This window comes from Macrobrachium nipponense, chromosome 8, assembly GCF_015104395.2.
Source record: "Macrobrachium nipponense isolate FS-2020 chromosome 8, ASM1510439v2, whole genome shotgun sequence".
NCBI lineage: Eukaryota > Metazoa > Arthropoda > Malacostraca > Decapoda > Palaemonidae > Macrobrachium > Macrobrachium nipponense.
The window spans coordinates 7196869-7216868 of NC_087203.1; the positions used below are offsets into that span (position 1 = coordinate 7196869).

General features: G+C 38.6%; 1 protein-coding gene and 1 long non-coding RNA gene across 2 annotated transcripts in view; one reads left to right on the forward strand and one right to left on the reverse strand.

Moving 5' to 3' along the window:
- The window catches only part of LOC135222605 (protein MON2 homolog), a 325482-nt gene that overhangs the window by 113255 nt on the left and 192227 nt on the right, over positions 1-20000 (reverse strand).
- LOC135223210 (uncharacterized) lies at positions 16010-17214 on the forward strand. Its single transcript, XR_010316419.1, has 4 exons — positions 16010-16177; positions 16297-16474; positions 16631-16793; positions 17093-17214. It is a non-coding gene; the product is annotated as an uncharacterized LOC135223210 (long non-coding RNA).

Below are 20000 nucleotides of genomic sequence, written 5' to 3' on the forward strand. Positions count from 1 at the left end.
CATTTATATGGTTGAAAATAGCCGAGTTCTGTTGTCCATACCTATCTGACCGTTTGTGTTGTATTAATCTTTGGGGAAGTGATTTACCTGTAAATCCGATGTAAGATTGGTCACAGTCCTGGCATGGGATCTCATATACCCCACCAGAGTCTTTGGGCGATGTCTTTTGTTGGACGTTAATCAGGATTTTGGCTAAGTATTTGGGTAGGTAAATGCAAAAGGGTTGGATTTCCCAACGGGTGTGAGTTACTCTCTTAATCGTCTCCAGGTGGGGAATTTTTATTTTTATTGTTGGGTGTGTCTCTGGTCTTGTCTTTAGGGGGTCGGTAGAAAATTACGTTTGCTTTTTGAATTGCTTTTCCTCAATTATATGGTCAGGATACTTAAGATGAAAGTTGCTTGCGAATTAGTTCAAATTCTTTTTCCAGGAAATCTGGGGGAAACAAATTCGTAAGGCTCTTAAGAATAGGTTGCTAGCTACACCTATCTTGAGTAGGTTGTCATGATAGCTAAAGTAGTGAATATATGAAAGTGAGAACGTTGGTTTTTCTGTATATGGTAAATTTGTTTTATTCTGTCGTGTCTCTGATTATTAAAACATCAAGAAAAGGAATTTTGTTGTCTGTTTACCATTCAACTTTAAATTTGATGCTGGGCACTAATGCGTTTAATTTTGAGAGGAATTCATTAAAATTACCCCACTTATTATCCCAAAATGTTAGTATGTCATCCACGTATCTCATCCACAGCATGTTTTGGTTTTATTGCATTTATTACTGTAGTTTCAAAGTATTCCATGTACAGATTGGCTAAAATAGGACTTAAAGGACTACCCATACTACACCCCCCGAATTTTGCTTGTAGAATGATTCCCCGAATGAAAATACGTTATTAGATGCACATAATTCAACTAACTTTATTATTTTGTCAAGTGCCAAAGGGAAATGATCTGAATAGGGGATAATTTTTCCCTTAAAAAACTGAAGAACGTCCTGTACTGGTACTTTTGTGAATAGGGAGTCTACGTCAAGGCTTAAAAGTTTTATGTTGTGAAGTGGTATATGTGCTTCTCTGAATTTGTGACAAAAGTCTTCCGAATGTTTGATGTGACTGGGAGAAAAAGTGCCTAAAAAAAGGAGAAAGGAGGCCAGCTAACCATTTGTAGAAATTTTGTAATTGAAAGCTCCGGCCGCATGAAACGATATGGGTCCTGAATGGAAGATTGTCTTTGTGAGTTTTGGGAAGACCAGTAGTAGGGTAATTTAGGATTAATTACTTTAAATTTCTCTAATAGTTCAATACTCTTTTTGTCTTGGCCAATTAATCTTACTTTCCAAAAAAATTCTGTGGGAACATTCTGGAGGGGATTTTTTCGTCAGTTTTTCGTAAGTATTTTGTGTCGCTAAGGAGCTGGTTGATTTTGTCGAGGTAGAAGTCTTGTCCATTATTACAATTTTGCCGGTCTTGTGTCGGATCTAACTTATTGATAACATCCTCAACTTTTTTTAAGCGAAGTGGATGGTTGGCTATCATGAATCTGCGGGGGAACAGGATATTTCTTTATGAAGGTCAGTTAAAGCATTTAGTAACACTCCTTTTAAACATATCTCTTCCCGGCTGTAGTTTTTGTCAGATACGAATTTATCAAAAGCCACTATGAAGTCTAGGTTGTTTTTGCGGTCTGGCATAAGGGCAAGGATAAGCCTAAATTTAAAACTAAATGTTGATTTACAGTAAGGGGGGTGTGGATACGTTTAAAACTTTGTCTTGTTGTTCAAGATTATTCCATGCGCTATTATCTATTAGGTTATTATTTAACTTGCGTAAAGTCTGTTGGAATGAGTCACGCTATTATAGCAGCAATGTCGGAACAGAATGAAATCAGATACCTGTATACGTGGTCCGTAGTGAGGAGGCGAAGATTAGATTGAGTTCCATATACACTCTGCGTAGCACGAAGATGTCGTTTCTCGTATTGGTGATTCTTTCTTCCAGGAAAATCTGTGTGATAGAGGGAAGGGGTTTGATTGCAGAGTCCATCTCCAAATCCGTACATTTTTGGAAGTACTATGTTCTTTGAGGCATTCTTCCAAAAGTGTTTTTTTGGTTTTTCAGCCGGTGTAGTCTGTTCAGTTCTTTTTCAAACTTGCGGAAAACTGGCTTGACTTCTGGAAGTGAGTGAAGAATCGTGGAAAGGCGGTTGAATTCCATAATGGGCTAACAATGACTGGTAAAAATGTTCTGTAACAACAGAATTCCATCTAATAAAAGGAGCCCATAAAAACACCAAAATGTAGAGAGAAATGTACTATATTTCAGAGACTGCTGTCTCTCTCTTCAGGTATATGGATGAGAAAAGTTTACAGAAAAGGTGGTATTTATACCAAGAGATTCGTCCACAAGTAAGCCAATTTAGGTCACACCCGCTGATAATCTTCCTTTAATCTCTTAAGCGTTGGTTGAATGAACACTGCGTCGACGATGTCCGATGTCCAATTCCCTTTTGAGATGTTCATTACCTGCTTCTCTTTTATAAGGCCGATTCCATCATTTGACTCTTGTACCGGCAGTTGCTGCTATAAATTACACGTGACATATTTCCAGTTTATTCTATGGTTATGTTCATTTATATGGTTGAAAATAGCCGAGTTCTGTTGTCCATACCTAACTGACCGTTTGTGTTGTATTAATCTTTGGGGAAGTGATTTATCCTGTAAACCCGATGTAAGATTGGTCACAGTCCTGCCGGTACAAGAGTCAAATGATGGAATCGGCCTTAATAAAAGAGAAGCAGGTAATGAACATCTCAAAAGGGAATTGGACATCGGGGACATCGTCGACGCAGTGTTCATTCAACCCAACGCTTAAGAAGATTAAAGGAAGATTATCAGCGGGGGTGACCTAAATTTGGCTTTAATTGTGGACGAATCTCTTGGTATAAATACCACCTTTTCTGTAAACTTTTCTCATTCATATACCTGAAGAGAGAGACAGCAGTCTCTTAAATATAGTACTTTTCTCTCTACAGGTTTTGGTGTTTTTATGGGCTCCTTTTATTAGATGGAATTCTGTTGTTACAGAACATTTTTACCAGTCATATATATATATATATATATATATATATATATATATATTATCTATATATATAATATATAATATATATATTATATATAATATATTATATACTATTTATTTATATACGTATATATATATATATATATATATATATATATTATAGTATATATATATATATATATATATATATATATATATATATATATATACTACATATATATATACTATAACATACATACTATATATATATATATATATATATAATATATATATATATATATATATCTATATCTATATTTAATTTTCTGGCTCAGCTCGTGTCGCTGCGCGAAATATCCTTTAAGAAATCTATTATTTCTAGGGTAAATGTACTAACACATACCAGAGAATAAATAAAATAAAGAAAAAGGTCAGTATAACTGACTCGCTCACCCTCCAGAGGGTGTCGGTATGAACACTAGGCGAGTGAGACCACTACCACGACCAAATGCCAATAGAAATCTCCCACTACAAAAACCCTCCAAGAGGGGAGCCGACCCCACAGAGTGAGCAGCTCGTACTACTACTACTCCATCCCATGCTTGGGTGGGGGCCGACTGCTGCGCCTCTGGTGGACATCCTTTTCAGTTAGCGCACACGAGTCACACGTGTTATTTTTCTCTCTGTGTTTTTTTGTGCCCTTTCATTGGATATCTATCATGGAGCGTGCAGCTATCGCAGCAGCTAAGTTAAGTACTCAGTATTTACGGTTAGTTGGTTTTTTCCGGCCCTGAGACAGTATTTGCCGTTTTTTAGGTATAAATACGATCTCGGGGTCGGAAGCATGGCAGCATAGTTCTGCCTCGTGGTGGGTTCGTTCTTGGTCTCCCATACCTAGAACATCCCCTTATTTATGTACGCTCTATATATTATCCGCTTTACTTAGGATACGGTCTACTCAGGTTATCATGCATGCATGGATTTTACCTTATGTAGGCTTCTTCTATCCAGACCCTAGTCAGGTTCTAGTATCAGGCCTCTGACTCGCTTGAGTGGTAGACTTGCCTTCGGGTTAGTCGTACACTCCTGGATTTTTTTTTCTCCTGCTATATTGCTTTCTTTCTTTCATTTTTATTTATTTATACTGTGTATTTTGTTATAGTTGGGTTAGTTAGGCGTCTGGCTTAGCCTAGGTCCTGGCTCATTGAGCCTATACTACCGCTCATCAGTTCGGTTGCTTCCCTATAGCATCTCTCTGATCAGTTGGTTTTGGCCCAGTGGGCCTATATGCTACCGCTTTTCAGTTCAGTTTGCTTCCCGATAGCATCTCTCTGATCAGTTGGTTTGTCCTAGGCTTAGTTGTCGTATTTGGTCTTACCCCGCCTCGTGGTCAACTTCGTGATCACGGGACAGCCAGACGTCCTGTCCAGTCACCCTTCCCCCCCCTCCCGCTCTTCCATAGAGTACGGGCGGGGGTGGGTCGGTCTGCCCATGCTCGCTCCGCAATACCCGAGCCTGCCTCCCTCTCTCCCCTCAGGCGGAGAGGCTAGGGAGTCGGGACAGACCCAGACTGGTCTCGACCTCTCCGGCTTCTCGGTCCGGCCGTTGGTACGTAGTGGGGGGTGCTGCTGGCCTTCCCCCCCCTCCCGCGCTTCCTTGTCGCTCCGGGCTAGCTCGAGCCTGTATGTCCTTCTCGCCTTTCCCACCTTACTAGGGCTCCTTCCTGATCGGAGTCCTGGTATCCAGCGGAAGATGTTAGTCCACCCAGTAGAGTGGACCGGAGCATACAGTGGGTCTCTACTAACCTACCGTATTGCTGAGTTACTACACTCCGCTACGCACTGGACTTAGTCCGGTTCGCTTGTGTTTTTAGGTTTTAAGTTATCTATAATTTTATCTTAAGTACCTTAAACCATCCCCCATCCCTTACATGTTTTACCGGATCTCTCCTTATTAGCCTATTCAGGCGTTGCAGGGAGGGGTTATGCCCAAATTTTTTCCGAGCTCCGGCATGCAACGGAGTTCTTCTGTCCTTTAGTCTGTAAGTTGATGTTTTTTAAGATACTCATGTGTCTTCCCACTTACAGGCCACCAACTGTGAGCATCCGGGTGATGTTCCGCCACACTTCAGGACCCATGTGGACACGAAGTTTGCCGGTCCCATGCTCCATGCGCGACTCCGCACGGGGACATCCAGGTCTGGTACCATGAGACGTGTACCATATGTTACGATCTGGTGAGCCAGCTTTTGGAAGGGGTAAAGTATTCCTTCTCCAGTAGCTGCTCCGCTTCTATTTTAGTGCTTAAGTTTTCATCATTTACTTTAACTTAAGACATCTAGTTTAAGTTATACTTTAAGTTTTTAGTTTAAGTGACTCTTAAATCTAAACTACGCCCTCTCTTCCAGGCGCCGGCAGTAAGGGATACCGCACTGGCTACCCTGCGGCCTGGGTCGGCGGTTTTGGGAAAAACGCCGCTAAGGGACAGCCCTACATCCTGGAGAAGCGGTTGGCATTATTAATCTTCCCGGAGGCAAGGCGACAGGATACGTCGACCCGGTTAGATGCGGCTCCGACTATCGCCTTCATCCAACAACAGCTGGCTGCCTCATTAACTGATCAAGACCAGGATATCTCTACGGATGTCGCGACCCTCGATATTAATGTTGAACCTATGGTAGGTATAGACGACCTGTTGGTCGAGGTAGGTAAGGTGGACACCCAAGGATCACCCTTGGGGTGACTGTTTCTTCTACCCCTGCAACCTCTCCATCCTTCCAAGGCTTTACGGGTGACGAAATATATTCTCCTCCTGACGCTTCGGTTAGACCTAAGGTCAAGGCTAAAGTGATGACCTTGACTAAGACGTCGTCGTCGTCTAAGAAGACGACTTCGGCTTCATCCTCCTCCCGTAAGCCTCCGGCTGGGAATCCCGGAGCAGACAGGTCTAAAGCTTCTAGCTCCGGCTCTAAGTCCTCGAGGAGTAAATCCTCCAGAGAGAGATCTCGCACTCTGGCAGAGTCACCAGTTCCGCTACCATTGGTTTCCAATTCAGAGCCTCCCCTCCTCCGCAGCAGCTCCGGCTTTTGGACTCCAATGCTGGCCTGTTGCAAACAGGTGGGCGACCTGTTGGGTCCCTAAAGAGTAGCATGGAACAAATGATCTCTCGTCTGTCGGATAGGATTACTTCCCAGGACTCCATTATAGCCGGGCTGAGAGAAGCTCCTCTAGCCTCCTCCTCCACTTTCCAACACAAGTGGAACTCAGCTTCCTCGTATGACTCACTACCTCCGTTCTCTATGAACAACCCGTGGAGAGTAGCGTCATACGCCCCCTTCCAGGACGGTCTCATCTCTATACCGGAATTTGGGACTCGAAGAATAGAGGACTTCGAGTTCTACCCGGAAGACCTCCAGCCTCCGTTCATAGGCTACGCAAGGCCTCACACCCTCGGCTATGGTTCGGGACGATATGGGTACCTAAGGAGACAGTCCTCTATTCACGGACCAGGCTCAGAGAGAATGGCTCAGGTGTTAGAGGACATGGATTGTTCTAATACCAAGATACAACCGTTTAAGAGTCCCTTTACCATTTCACAATGGATGAGAGTACCCCGCTCCCGTTCCTAACCAAGATCGCGAGGTCGACCATCCCAGCGGCCCAGAAGGGGGAACCTATACCGCAGTTGAAGGAAGCAGATCCCACATCTCCGTTGCTCCCTTCAGTTGGAGAATTGTGGGAAGACTTGCCGAACACATTCTCAGCTGGCAAACTCAAACCGGACTGTGCTATGGAGCAGTTTGGTGAAAAGCTACCCAGGCTCCCAGATAGCCTTATTCAGGCTGAATTTGACGCAAATCGCGACTAGCCAGATCGATCAATTCTATGGCTATGTCTGAGGTAGCAACCATGGCTTATGGATCAGAACCGATTTTTAAGCTCATGACCAAAGCCCTGACTCAAACGGTACAGTCATATGTTTGAGTTTGCCACTAGCTCGGACGAATTGTAGGAAGCATGTCCTACAAGAGGCAACCATTCGGCATGAACCGAATAGGTTACTCTCGTCTAGCATCTGGGGGAGCAGATCTCTTCCCCAAAAGCTATGGTTAAGGAAGTCCAGTCAGAGGCTACAAGGTTGAACCAGAGCCTTAAGGACCGTTGGGGCCTTACGGCTAAGAGGAGGCAAGACCTGACAGCTAAAGGTAAGGGACAAGGAAACCCAGCGTTTCCAACCTTACCAGAAAAAGCAACCACGCTTTTCTCAACAAGTTTCGGCGGTACCGTTAGTGCAGACAGCCCAACCCTCCACTTCTAAAGGTCAATCACAGCCAATTTATGTGATATCCCCTCAGCCTCAGCCCTCCACCTCTTACGCCATCTCTCCAGCTTACAATCAAGCCTTCGAGAGTCAAGCTCTCAGAAGTATGACCGCTCGGGTAAGGGAGGCAGAGGTAAGCGGTCCTTTCGTGGGAGAGGATCGGGAGGCCCCTTTAATAGGGGAAAGCACTTCAGAGGAGGCCGAGGCGGGGTTACCAGAACCAATGAAGAACTTCAGGTAGGAGGGAGGCTGTTTCACTTTCGCCACCGGTGGAACTTCAGCCAATGGGCTCAGAGCATAGTGTCAAAAGGGCTGGTTGGAGTGGTTGACGAACCCACCTCCAGCCAGACCTTTCCGTCAACTTCCTTCCAAAAGAATTGACAGAGTACGCGGAGGACCTCTTCAGAAAGGAGCTGTAGCGAGAGTCAAGAGATTAAAAATTTCAAGGTCGCTGTTCAGCGTGCCAAAGAAAGGCTCACAAAAAAGAAGGGTAATCTTAGACTTGTCCCGCTTAAACTTAGCCATCCGCTGCGACAAGTTCAAGATGCTCACGATCTCACAGGTGTCGGACCTTACTTCCCCGTGGGGCCGGTCACCACTCTATCGATCTTACAGACGCCTTACTATCATATCCCTATTGCAAGACACTTCCGTCCGTATCTGGGTTTCAAGATAGGAGACCAGACATTCTCCTTCAAGGTAGTTCCATTCGGACTCAACGTGGCACCCAGAGTGTTCACGAAGCTAGCGGAAGTGGTAGTGCAACAACTCAGATCACAAGGGATTATGGTAGTAGCGTATCTCGACGATTGGTTGATCTGGGCCCCAACAGTCGAGGAATGCAACAGAGCTACACTGAAAGTGATTCAGTTCCTGGAATATCTAGGCTTCAAGATAAACAGGTCCAAATCAAGACTCACTCCAGAGTCAGACTTTCAGTGGCTGGGCATTCAATGGAATCTATCCTCCCACACTCTGTCGATTCCATCAACCAAAAGGAAAGAAATAGCGAAGTCAGTCAAGCAATTTCTAAGTCACAAACTAGCGTCAAGGAGAGCTCAGGAAAGGATCCTGGGTTCTCTCCAGTTTGCATCAGTGACGAACGTCTTAATGAAAGCCAAACTGAAAGACCTAACCAGAATCTGGCGCTCGCGAGCAAATGTCAGGTCCAGGGACAAAAACTATCCTCAGTGCCTCGATTCTAAAGAATCGACTTACTGGCCGTGGGCGAGAGTCAAGAATTTGTCAATGTCAGTACCCCTTCAGTTCCCTCCACCCCAGGGATCACCATCCACACAGACGCGTCCTTAAGCGGCTGGGGAGGGTATTCCCAGGTCAAAAAGGTTCAAGGGACTGGTCACCTCAGTTCCGTCAGTTCCATATAAAACGTACTGGAGGCAATGGCAGTGTTCTTGACTCTAAAAAGGTTACGCCCACCAAAGTACTCCCAACATAAAGCTAGTCCTGGACAGCGCAGTGGTAGTACATTGTATAAACAGAGGAGGCTCCAAGTCACGTCATCTAAATCACGTCATGATAGCCATCTTCTCCCTGGCAGACAAGTTCAGTTGGCATCTTTCCTCCACTCACATAGCTGGAGTGAGAAACGTCATAGCAGACGCCCTATCCCGATCAGTACCCCTAGAGTCGGAATGGTCACTGGACAACAGTTTCGTTCCAATGGATCCTTCAAAGAGTTCCAGGGCTACAGGTGGATCTCTTCGCATCCCAAGCGAACCACAAACTACGTGTTATGTAGCCCCCAACTGGACCCTCTGGCCTATGCCACGGACGCCCTGGCTCTAGACTGGAAACAACTGGGAGAAGATTTATGTACTTCCCTCCAGTGAATCTCCTCATGAAAGTATTGAACAAAACTCAGGACATTCAAGGGTCAAGTGGCTCTAGTAGCCCCAGACTGGCCGAAGAGCAACTGGTATCCTCTAATTTTGGAGCTGGGCCTTCGTCCTCCTCTTCGGATCCCCAGTCCCAAGCTCTCCCAGTCAGTACAAACGAAGACTGGTGTTCGCTTCCTCAGGGATTCTCAAAACCCTAACTTTATGGGATTTCATGAAGTTTTTGCGGCAAAAAGAGATGCGAATATTGACCTCAGAATATTCTCTTCTTGGAACTCCGATATAAAAGGGTATTCAACTTTGAGACAGTATGATGCTGCTGTCAAAAAGTTAGCAATCTTCCTGAGAGAATCGGATATTAGAATCATGACAGTTAATTCAGCATATCCTTTTTCAGATCCTTATTTGGAAAAAGGTTAGCAGCTAGCACAATTACGACAAACAAGTCAGCTTTGAAAAGATATTTCAATTTGGATTCAACATAGACTTGACGGATTCTTACTTCTCGTCTATTCCTAAGGCATGTGCTAGGCTTAGGCCTTCTGTAAGGCCTACGTCAGTTTCATGGTTCTTAAACGATGTTCTAAAACTGGCTTACGAAACACTGATAATGACACATGCTCGTTTATAATGCTCTTAAGAAAAAAAACCCTTTTTTATTAAGCTTAGCTTCAGGAGCAAGAATTTCAGAACTGTCGGCTCTATCCAGGGACCCGGATCATATTCAATTCCTTCCCACAGGGGGGGGAAGTCCTACTTTCTCCGGAACGTAGCTTTTTAGCAAAGAATGAAGATCCTTTGATGAGGTGGGAACCTTGGAAGGTACTGCCCCTTCCACAAGATGTATCCCTTTGCCCAGTTTTAACCTTACGAGCCTTTCTGTCCAGGACCCTCCTCATCTTCATCGGGTCCCCTCTTTAAGAGGAAAAAGGTGGAACTTTATCCATTAAAGGCATCAGGCAGCAAATCCTGTACTTTATTAAGCAAGCCAATCCTGACTCTTTCCCGAAAGCACATGATGTCAGAGCAGTAGCCACCTCAATTAATTATTTACCAACATATGAACTTCGATGAGTTGAAAAAGTATACTGGATGGAAATCACCGACAGTGTTCAAACGTCACTACCTTAAATCCTTGGAAGCTCTGAAATTCCCAGCAGTAGCAGCGGGTAACATAGTTTCCCCTGACTCTAGCTAATTTGTAGTAGAAGATTCAGTCCTCCTTTCTACCTGCCCTCACCCAAAAGTTCGTCTATTCCTACCTTGTCATTGCATTCACCTTGTGTCTTAGCTGCTTTTATGATAGTGTAGTGGGTGCCCCTTATTGTCTGGCTAGGGACACTCACAAATGATTATAAACATTAATCTCATGGATGTTTCCCCTTATTTTTTCTGCTAGGGGATACATCATATTATAATGGTACGGGTTTTGTATATTAAGTCATATACATTCCTTTATATATTATTATCGTTGGTTATTTATATTAATTGCTATTATACTTTTGATACATGCTGTTACACAGATATCATTTGATACATGTAAGCATTTTACCTGTATATATGTAAATTACCTTATATTAACAACATGATTAGATTTAAGGGTAATTTAAGCATATTTATAATTTATACCCCTGTGTATTTGTATCTTTTAGCAATTATATTCTCTTTATATATATTTTTTTATCTTTTATTGAGACCTATTCTGATTTATTTTAATTTTACTTTTGTTTACAATCTTGTGCTATTTCTCTGGTACGATTTCGCGCAGCGACACGAGCTGAGCCCAGAAAAGGGATTTTGACGTAAGGAAAAATCTATTTCTGGGCGATTGGCTCGTGTCGCCAGCGAAATCCCACCCTACCCATCCCTTCGCCCAAGATTGTCTGCTAACTTCAGGATGGCCACCAGTAGCGCAGCAGTCGGCAGCATGGGATGGAGTAGTAGTAGTACGAGCTGCTCACTCTGTGGGTCGGCTCCCCTCTTGAGGGTTTTTGTAGTGGGAGATTTCTATTGGCATTTGGCTCGTGGTAGTGGTCTCACTCGCCTAGTGTTCATACCGACACCCTCCTGGAGGTGAGCGATGTCAGTTATACTGACCTTTTTCTTTATTTTATTTATTCTCTGGGTATGTGTTAGTACTTTACCCTAGAAATAATAGATTTAAAGGATATTTCGCTGGCGACACGAGCCAATCGCCCAGAAATAGATTTTCCTTACGTCAAAAATCCTTTATATATATATACATATATATATATATATATATGCTATATATATATATATATATACAAAATTTTAATTGGGTTATATATATTAAGATATATATATTATATATATATATATATATATATATATATATATATATATATATGTATGTATGTATGTATGTATGTATGTATGTATGATGTATGTATGTATGTATTTCATATGTATATATATATATATATATATATATATATATATATATATATATATATATATATATATATGATATATATATATATATATATATAGATATATAATATTTATTTATATATATATATATATATATATATAGTATATATATATATATATATATATATATATATATTTATATACATACATATATATATATCTATATATCTATATATATATATATATATATATATATATATATATATATCTATATATATATATCATATATATCAAACTATATATATATACATATATATTAAAACATATATATATATATATATATATATATATATATATATATATATATATATATATATATATATAACCCAATTAAAATTTTTTGTATCAAGCAACTTGAAAAATGTATAGCAAGATCCAAGTTGTATAATGTTTTTTTTTGATCTCCGTGTTTTGCGGTTTTGTGTTATTTATATGGAGGGAGGTGACAGACAAACCTCTTAACTGTGACCCTTGGCGGTCACTTCCCTTAACCCTTTAACGCCGACTGGACGTATTTTACGTCAAAACATTTTTTGTGTCTCGGGTGCCGACTGGAACGTATTTTACGTCAACATACAAAAGTTTTTTTAAAAATTCGCGGAAAAAATACTTATAGCCCTACCAGCCTAAAACTTTTGATTCACGCACCTTGGGGGAGGGAATGCTGGGAGTTCACGGATCAATGGTGTTGTTTTGTTTACAATCGTTACGCAGGCGCGCGAATTTCTTTCTTGCCGCACTAAAAAGTATCGGTGACACATCTCAGAAATTATTTTGTCACTTTGACATGATTTTTTTACCATTTTAAATTAGCCATTACTGGCATGGAGTATTATATATGAAAATGTGCACATTTTTATGTAAAATACAACAAAAAAATACTCATGGTTGTAGCTTTTATCAGTTTTGAGATATTTTCATATAATAACGATAAGTGCCAAAATTTCAACCTTCAGTCAACTTTGACTCTACGAAATGGTCGAAAAACGCAATGTAAGCTAACACTCTTATATTTTAGTAATATTCAATCATTTACCTTCATTTTGCAACAAATTGGAAGTCTCTACCACAATATTTCGATTTATGGTGAATTTATGAAAAAACTTTTCCTTACGTTGCTTGGTAACTCTTCCGAAAAAATCATACGTGCGATTGTGGTAATGTTTGCACCATTTAAATTAGCCGTTACCTAAAGTTTTATATATTGAAATGTGCGGAATTTCATGCACAATACAACTAAAAACAACCCATGGTTGTACCTTTTATGAGTTTTGAGATATTTTCATATAAAAATGATAAGTGACATTTTCAACCTTTGGTCAAACCTTTGACTCTACCGAAATGGTCAAAAAACGCAATTGTAAGCTAAAACTCATATTCTAGTAACATTCAATCATTTACCTTAATTTTGCAAGAAATTGGAAGTCTCTAACACAATATTTTTTGATTTATGGTGAATTTTGTTATGAAAAAATAACATTTTCTTTACGTCCGCGCGGTAACTCTTTCGAAAAAATCATACGTGCGATTGTGGTAATGTTTGCACCATTTTAAATTAGCCGTTACATAAAGTTTTATATATGAAAATGTGCGCAATTTCATGTAGAATACAAAAAAAAAATAAAAATTGAAGGTTGTTAGCTTTTCTCATTTTCGAATTATTTGCATATAAATCACGATAAATAGAACAAAAAACTTCGTGTTCGGTCAACTTTGACTCTACCGAAATGGTGAAAAACGCAATTTGGTAAGCTAAAACTCTTACAGTGTAGTAATATTCGAAGTCTCTAGCGTGCAGATTCTCCCCCGCAAATCTCCGAAATGTTGTACATTACATTCTCGGAATATTTGCTCCATTTCATATTAGGCATTTTCATAGAGTTTTATATATGAAAATGTGCGCATTTCATTTAGAATAAAACGAAAAATATTTGAATGTTGTAGCCTTTCCAATTTCCGAAATAACTTGCATATAAAAAAAATATAAAAAGATTCGACATTCGGTCAAGTTTAACGCGTCAGAGATGGTCGAAAACTGCAATTGTAAGCTAATACTCTTACAGTATAGTAATATTCAATCATTTGTCTTCATTTTGAAACAAATTGGAAGTCTCTAGGACAATTTAATAGATTTATGTTGGTGAATTTTGAAAGAAATATTTGTTTACGTCAGAGCATTACGAATTCATGCATCATTTTGTGATAATATTTTCTCTGTGTTGATTTTATCGTTTTACAATGTGTTATATACCAAAATGATCGCAATTTAGTGTACAAGTACAACGAAAAAAAGTAACTTGTTACCTTAAACCGTTTTTGCGCATAGAGCGATTTGAAATACAATTATTTATGAAATTTTATTTTCGTGCTATCATATATTGCATTAATTTATATATGATAATGATAATTTTTTTCATTTCTGATGGTTGCATACTAAACTTCAGGCAATGACAAGAAAAGGATCCAAAAATGAACTCTGATCTTGAAAAACTAAGCGCGTTTCTGATTTTTTGAAAAAAAAAATATTTTTTCCCGCTTCCGCGCTCACTCCGAGAAGGCGACTTTTAATATACCACTTCGGCGTTTAAGGGTTAATCATCATACACGAGGAAATGGCAGCGCACTCGAAAAAATCTGCCAAATCCACCAAAGTGTCACCCTTTTTCCTGAAAAGTTTGAACGATTTTAAGAAAATATGGCAGCAGTGTTTAATCACTTTTTGGAGTCTCAGCCTTTTGTAGCCAGAGTATAGTTGGAGTTAACTGCCCTCTTTCTTCATCACCTGGTCCTTAAACGAGCTAACGACCAGTGTCAACAATCTTCAGCAACTCTTGTTGTTTTATTTTTAAAATTCACCTCGGTACATGGTGTGCCTAATTGTTCATTTGGACTGAAGATGAACCCAGGGAAGGGTTCGCAAAGCTTTTTGTAAAGAGTTTTAAAATTATACACTAACCCCTCGCAACATTTTTTATTATTGTGGACCCCACTTAGAACATTATATATACTATTGGGATAGAGAGTCCCCCCCCCCTCATAATAATAATAATAAAGAAACAGCTTATAAAAGTGCATGCATAGATTATATATATCCACCAAAACTTATATACAGTAGATGGCAAAGTGCAGGTGTCATAGTGGCACATGCTGTTGCATTGACTATAATATAGCAAAATAGGAATTAAATAAAAAAAAAGCTACAAAAGCAATAACAAATGTGACTGACAACATTCCCTGAAAATGCCTTGAATTTAATACCCATTTTATTACCTTAAAACAAAGCACTGTAATTGTGACATTTACATGCAATTTTCTGTTTTGTGGGTTAATAAGTAAAAAAATTTGGTTTGCAATTGGGTTAATAAGTACAAAAAATTTATTTTGCAAACCAGGATAAGTAGAATTTAACTACAAGACTTTAATTAATTAGCAATGGTTAAAGATTTATTGTTGTCTCAGTATGTTTCTATTTATGTTGTATATTACAGCAGTTGCTCATTTATGTTAGGTTTTGATGGTTTTAGAAATGAGGAGGAATTACTGTATGTAAGAGTGCTTCTTGAAGCTTGATTAAGTATTTCTAAAAAAAAAAAAAAAAAAAAAAAACAAAAAAAAAAAACTCCCCCTAAACTCCAGAATAGTCTGCAACTAAGCGAACTAGGGTACTTTACAATATAGATGCCTTTTAAGGTATTTTAGCAGCAGGAGTTACTGGTATACTATTAACAGCTTTTCTGCACTTTTCAGGCTGGTAGAAGCACTGCTGAAACCAATGCAGTTATTACGACAGCTGTGATAGCAGACTTGCCTGTTTTGTCATCCATGTTGAGTCGATTATTCGAATCATCTCAGCATCTTGATGATGTTGCTCTTCATCATCTTATTGATGCTCTCTGTCAGTTATCAAGAGAGTCTATGGAACTTGCATATACGAATAGAGAGCCATCACTTTTTGCTGTGGCTAAGCTTCTTGAACTGGTAAGTATGTATATATACTTTACAAGTAAGTCTTCATTTCTATAATTCCAATATTCAAACCAAGCTGGGAAGGTGTAAAGTTATACGTAATCTCAGAAGGAACACATAACAGATACTTATAGTATACTATATGTAATGTGCAGAAAAAGATGTCATTGAACCATATTTGATTTATCAGTTATAGCCTTGTAAGAAACATAATTGATTCAACATCATTATATTTTACATTAAGTTTTCATTCAGGAAATTCCTAATTTTTAGAACATTTGCAGTTTTTGGTGTTTGCATTTCATCTTTCCTATCTTTTTCAATGTCTTTTAAGTTTTCTATCCATTTTTGTTGTAGGTGTAGTGAATCTTGGTCGAGTTGAAGTCCTTTGGAGGCCAGTTACAAATCATCTCCTGGATGTCTGCCAGCATCCCCATGTGCGGATGCGAGAGTGGGGTGTTGAAGCTGTAACATACTTGGTGAAGGCAGCTCTTACACACAAGCATAATCCTCCTCTGAAAGACAATCAGGTATTATTAATTAACAATACTGACAAAACGTTTCACCATCTAAGCCCTGTTAAAACATCTTTTTCCATAACTGTGTTGGGGGTTTTATATTATTGGCTTCGTTATTTGCATTTTTACAGAAACTGCAAACACTGTTATTGTCACCACTGTCTGAAGTGTCGCTTGTTGGGCATCCAGATGTTCGTCAGAAGCAGCTTGAGTCGCTCTTGCAAATATTTTACATTCTTGTGGTGAACTTTTACATCATGGCTGGCCTCTAATACTTAACATTATTGGGGCTATTAATGACAATCATAGGTAATTAATAGTTTTGAAGTTCTAATTGCAAACATGTAAATATTTATATAGTGTTAAAGACATTGATTTTGACTAGTATTTATGATGGGAATCCATTTAAGCTTTAATGGTACTTCTATCATATAATAAATGCCAAAGGTAAATTTTGTTTTTCAGTGAACATCTAGTTCGACTTGCATTCCAGTGTCTACAGTTAGTAGTGACAGACTTTTTACCCCTAATGCCTTGGGCTTGTTTGCCACTGACTGTAGATACAGCAGCTAAATTTGGTTCCCAGACACAAGAGCTTAATATTTCACTCACTGCTATTGGTCTTATGGTAAGTTAACCCAAAATACTGTTCAGTCCAGCTCTCACTTACTTGTACATTGGCCCTGAAATGAAGTGCCATTTAGAAGCTGTAATTAGTTATTACTACAATAATTTCTCCTAAAAATAGTCTTGGAAAAGTTTTAATGGTTTCAGTGAGATGTATGTGCTTTTTTATATATAAACCAAACCTTACACTATTGGTTTTAAAACTTACAAATTCTCATCATACTTTTTAAATAAACTGTATTTTCAACACTGTTGCCAAATACTGCCAGCAATTAGTAATCTTCAAAATTTCTTTTTCAGTGGAATATTTCAGATTACTTTTACCAAAATCAAGAAAAACTGCGTGCTTCGTTGACGTCAGATAATCAAGTCTTTCCTGATTTTCCTGGTGTACCAAATATGCCTCCATTTGATAAGTTATGATGTGCCTTTATGCTAGGTTAGGTATGTAGTCATTTTATGTTATTTTTAACATACTTTAGCGTGAAAGCATCTGAGTTCAAGTATGTTGTCCAGGGATAAGTCACCCACCAGTTCATGCTAAAGATACTAAGTAATATTCACAGGGCAAACATTTTGTTTGTGGTTTTTCGGGCCTGAAGGATACCTAACATAATGTACAGTGCCCCCTGTTTACATGTATCATGTTTCTTGCGGTCCACTTTGTCGCAGATTTTTGTGGAACACGTTATTCACTTTTCCACGGGGAACTTTCACTAATTTGTGGGTCTTCTCTTTGGGGGCAGTATCTATAAAGTTTACGCTTAAACCCTAAACGCCGACTGGACGTATTTTACGTCAACATTTTTTTGTCTCTTCGGGTGGCCGATTGGACGTAATTTACGTCGACATACAAATTTTTTTTTAAAAGTTTTTTTTAAATTCGCGGAAAAATACTTTTAGGCTACCAGCCAAAAACTCTTGAATCACGCAGTTGGGGGATGCTGGGAGTTCACAGATCAAGGTGTTGTTTTGTACAATCGATACGCAGGCACTCAGGGCACGCAATCGCGAATTTCTTTCTTCCGCACTAAAAAGTATCTGTGACACATCTCGGAAAGTTATTTCGTCACTTGACATAATTTTTGTACCATTGTAAATTAGCCATTACATGAAGTATTATATATGAAAATGTGCGCATTTTTATGTAAGAATACAACAATAAAAATACTCATGATTGTAGCTTTTATCAATTTTGAGATATTTTCATATAAATAACGATAATTGCCAAAAATTTCAACCTTCGGTCAAACTTTGAATCTACCGAAATGGTCGAAAAATGCAATGTAAGCTAAAACGCTTATATTCTAGTAATAAATTTTAATCATTTACCTTAAATTTGCAAACTAATTGAAAGACTCTAGCACAATATTTCGATTTATGGTGAATTTTTTGAAAAACTTTTTCCTTAACGTCCAGCGCGCAGTAACTCTTCGAAAAAAAAATCATACATTTGATTGTGGTAATGTTTGCACCATTTTAAAATTAGCCGTTATGTAAAGTTTTATATATTGAAATGTGCGGAATTTCATGCACAATACAACTAAAAACAACCCATGGTTGTAGCTTGTATCAGTTTTGAGATATTTTCATATAAATAACGATAATTGCCAAAATTTCAACGTCGTCAAACCTTTGACTCTACCGAAATGGTCGAAAAACGCAATTTGAGCGAAAAAACGCTTATATTCTAGTAATATTCAAGCATTTTACCTTAATTTTGCGAATAAATTGGAAGTCTCTAGCACAATATTTCGATTTATGGTGAATTTTATGAAAAAAATAACATTTTCTTTGCGTCCTCGCGGTAACTCTTCCGAAAAAATCATATGTGCGATTGTGGTAATGTTTGCACCATTTTAAATTAGCCGTTACATAAAGTTTTATATATGAAAATGTGCAATTCCATGTAGAATACAACAAAAAATAATTGAAGGTTGTAGCTTTTCTCATTTTTGAAATATTTGCATATAAATCACGATAAATAGAAAAAAAACCACGTTTTGGTCAACTTTGACTCTACCGAAATGGTAGAAAAACGCTATTGTAAGCTAAAACTCTTACAGTCTAGTAATATTCAGTCTTTTATCTTCATCTTGAAACAAATTCGAAGTCTCTAGCAAAAAATATTTAGATTTATGGTGATTTTAAAAAAAAATCTTTTTTTCCTTCCCCCTCCGCGCGCAGATTCTCCGCCACAAATCTCCGAAATACGTACGTACCATTCTCAGAATATTTGCTCCGTTTCATATTAGGCATTCATAGAGTTTTATATATGAAAATGTGCACAATTTCATGTAGACTAAAACTAAAAATATTTGAAGGTTGTAACTTTTCTTATTTACCGAAATAATTGCATATAAAAAATATATATATAAAAAAAATTAGACATTTGGTCAACTTTAACTCGTCAGATATGGTCGAAAACTGCAATTGGTAAGCTAATACTCTTACAGTATAGTAATATTCAATCATTTCTCCATTTTGAAAGTAATTGGAAGTCCCTAGGACAATATTTAGAATTATGGTGAATTTTGAAAAAAATATTTGTTTACGTCCGCGCGTTACGAATTCATGCATTATTTTGTGATAATATTTTCTCTGTGTTGCTTTGATCGTTTTACAATGTGTTATATACCAAACTGATTGCAATTTAGTGTACCATTACAACGAGAAAAAAAGTAACTTGTTACCTTTAACCGTTTTGCGCACAGCGCGATTTGAATATTATATATTGAAATTGTTTTTGCGCTATCATATATTGCATTATTTATATATGATAATGATAATGTTTTTTCATTTCTGATGGTTGCATACTAAACTTCAGCATTGACAAAAATAGGAGCCAAAAATGAACTCTTAATCTTGAAAACTAAGCGTGCTGTGATTTTTTGAAAAAAATATTTTTTTCCGCTTCCGCTCTCACTCCAAAAAACCCCTCCGGCACACGGGAGACAAATTTTTTTTTTACCGCTTCGGCGTAAGAAGAGGGTTAATTCGCTTGTTTTGTAGCACAACACTGTATTCACCAATTACGTATTGTTTCATACGCGAACAAATCTTCGGTCTTAACAATAGGATCATTTCTAGCGCCTAGCTGGATCCGGTTAAATCGCAGATGAAAGCAAGGAATCTTGTGAGATCTGGCAATGCGTGCGTATATCTGGTGAAGAACCATGTCAGTCGTTTCTTAACCGCCTGGGCGAGA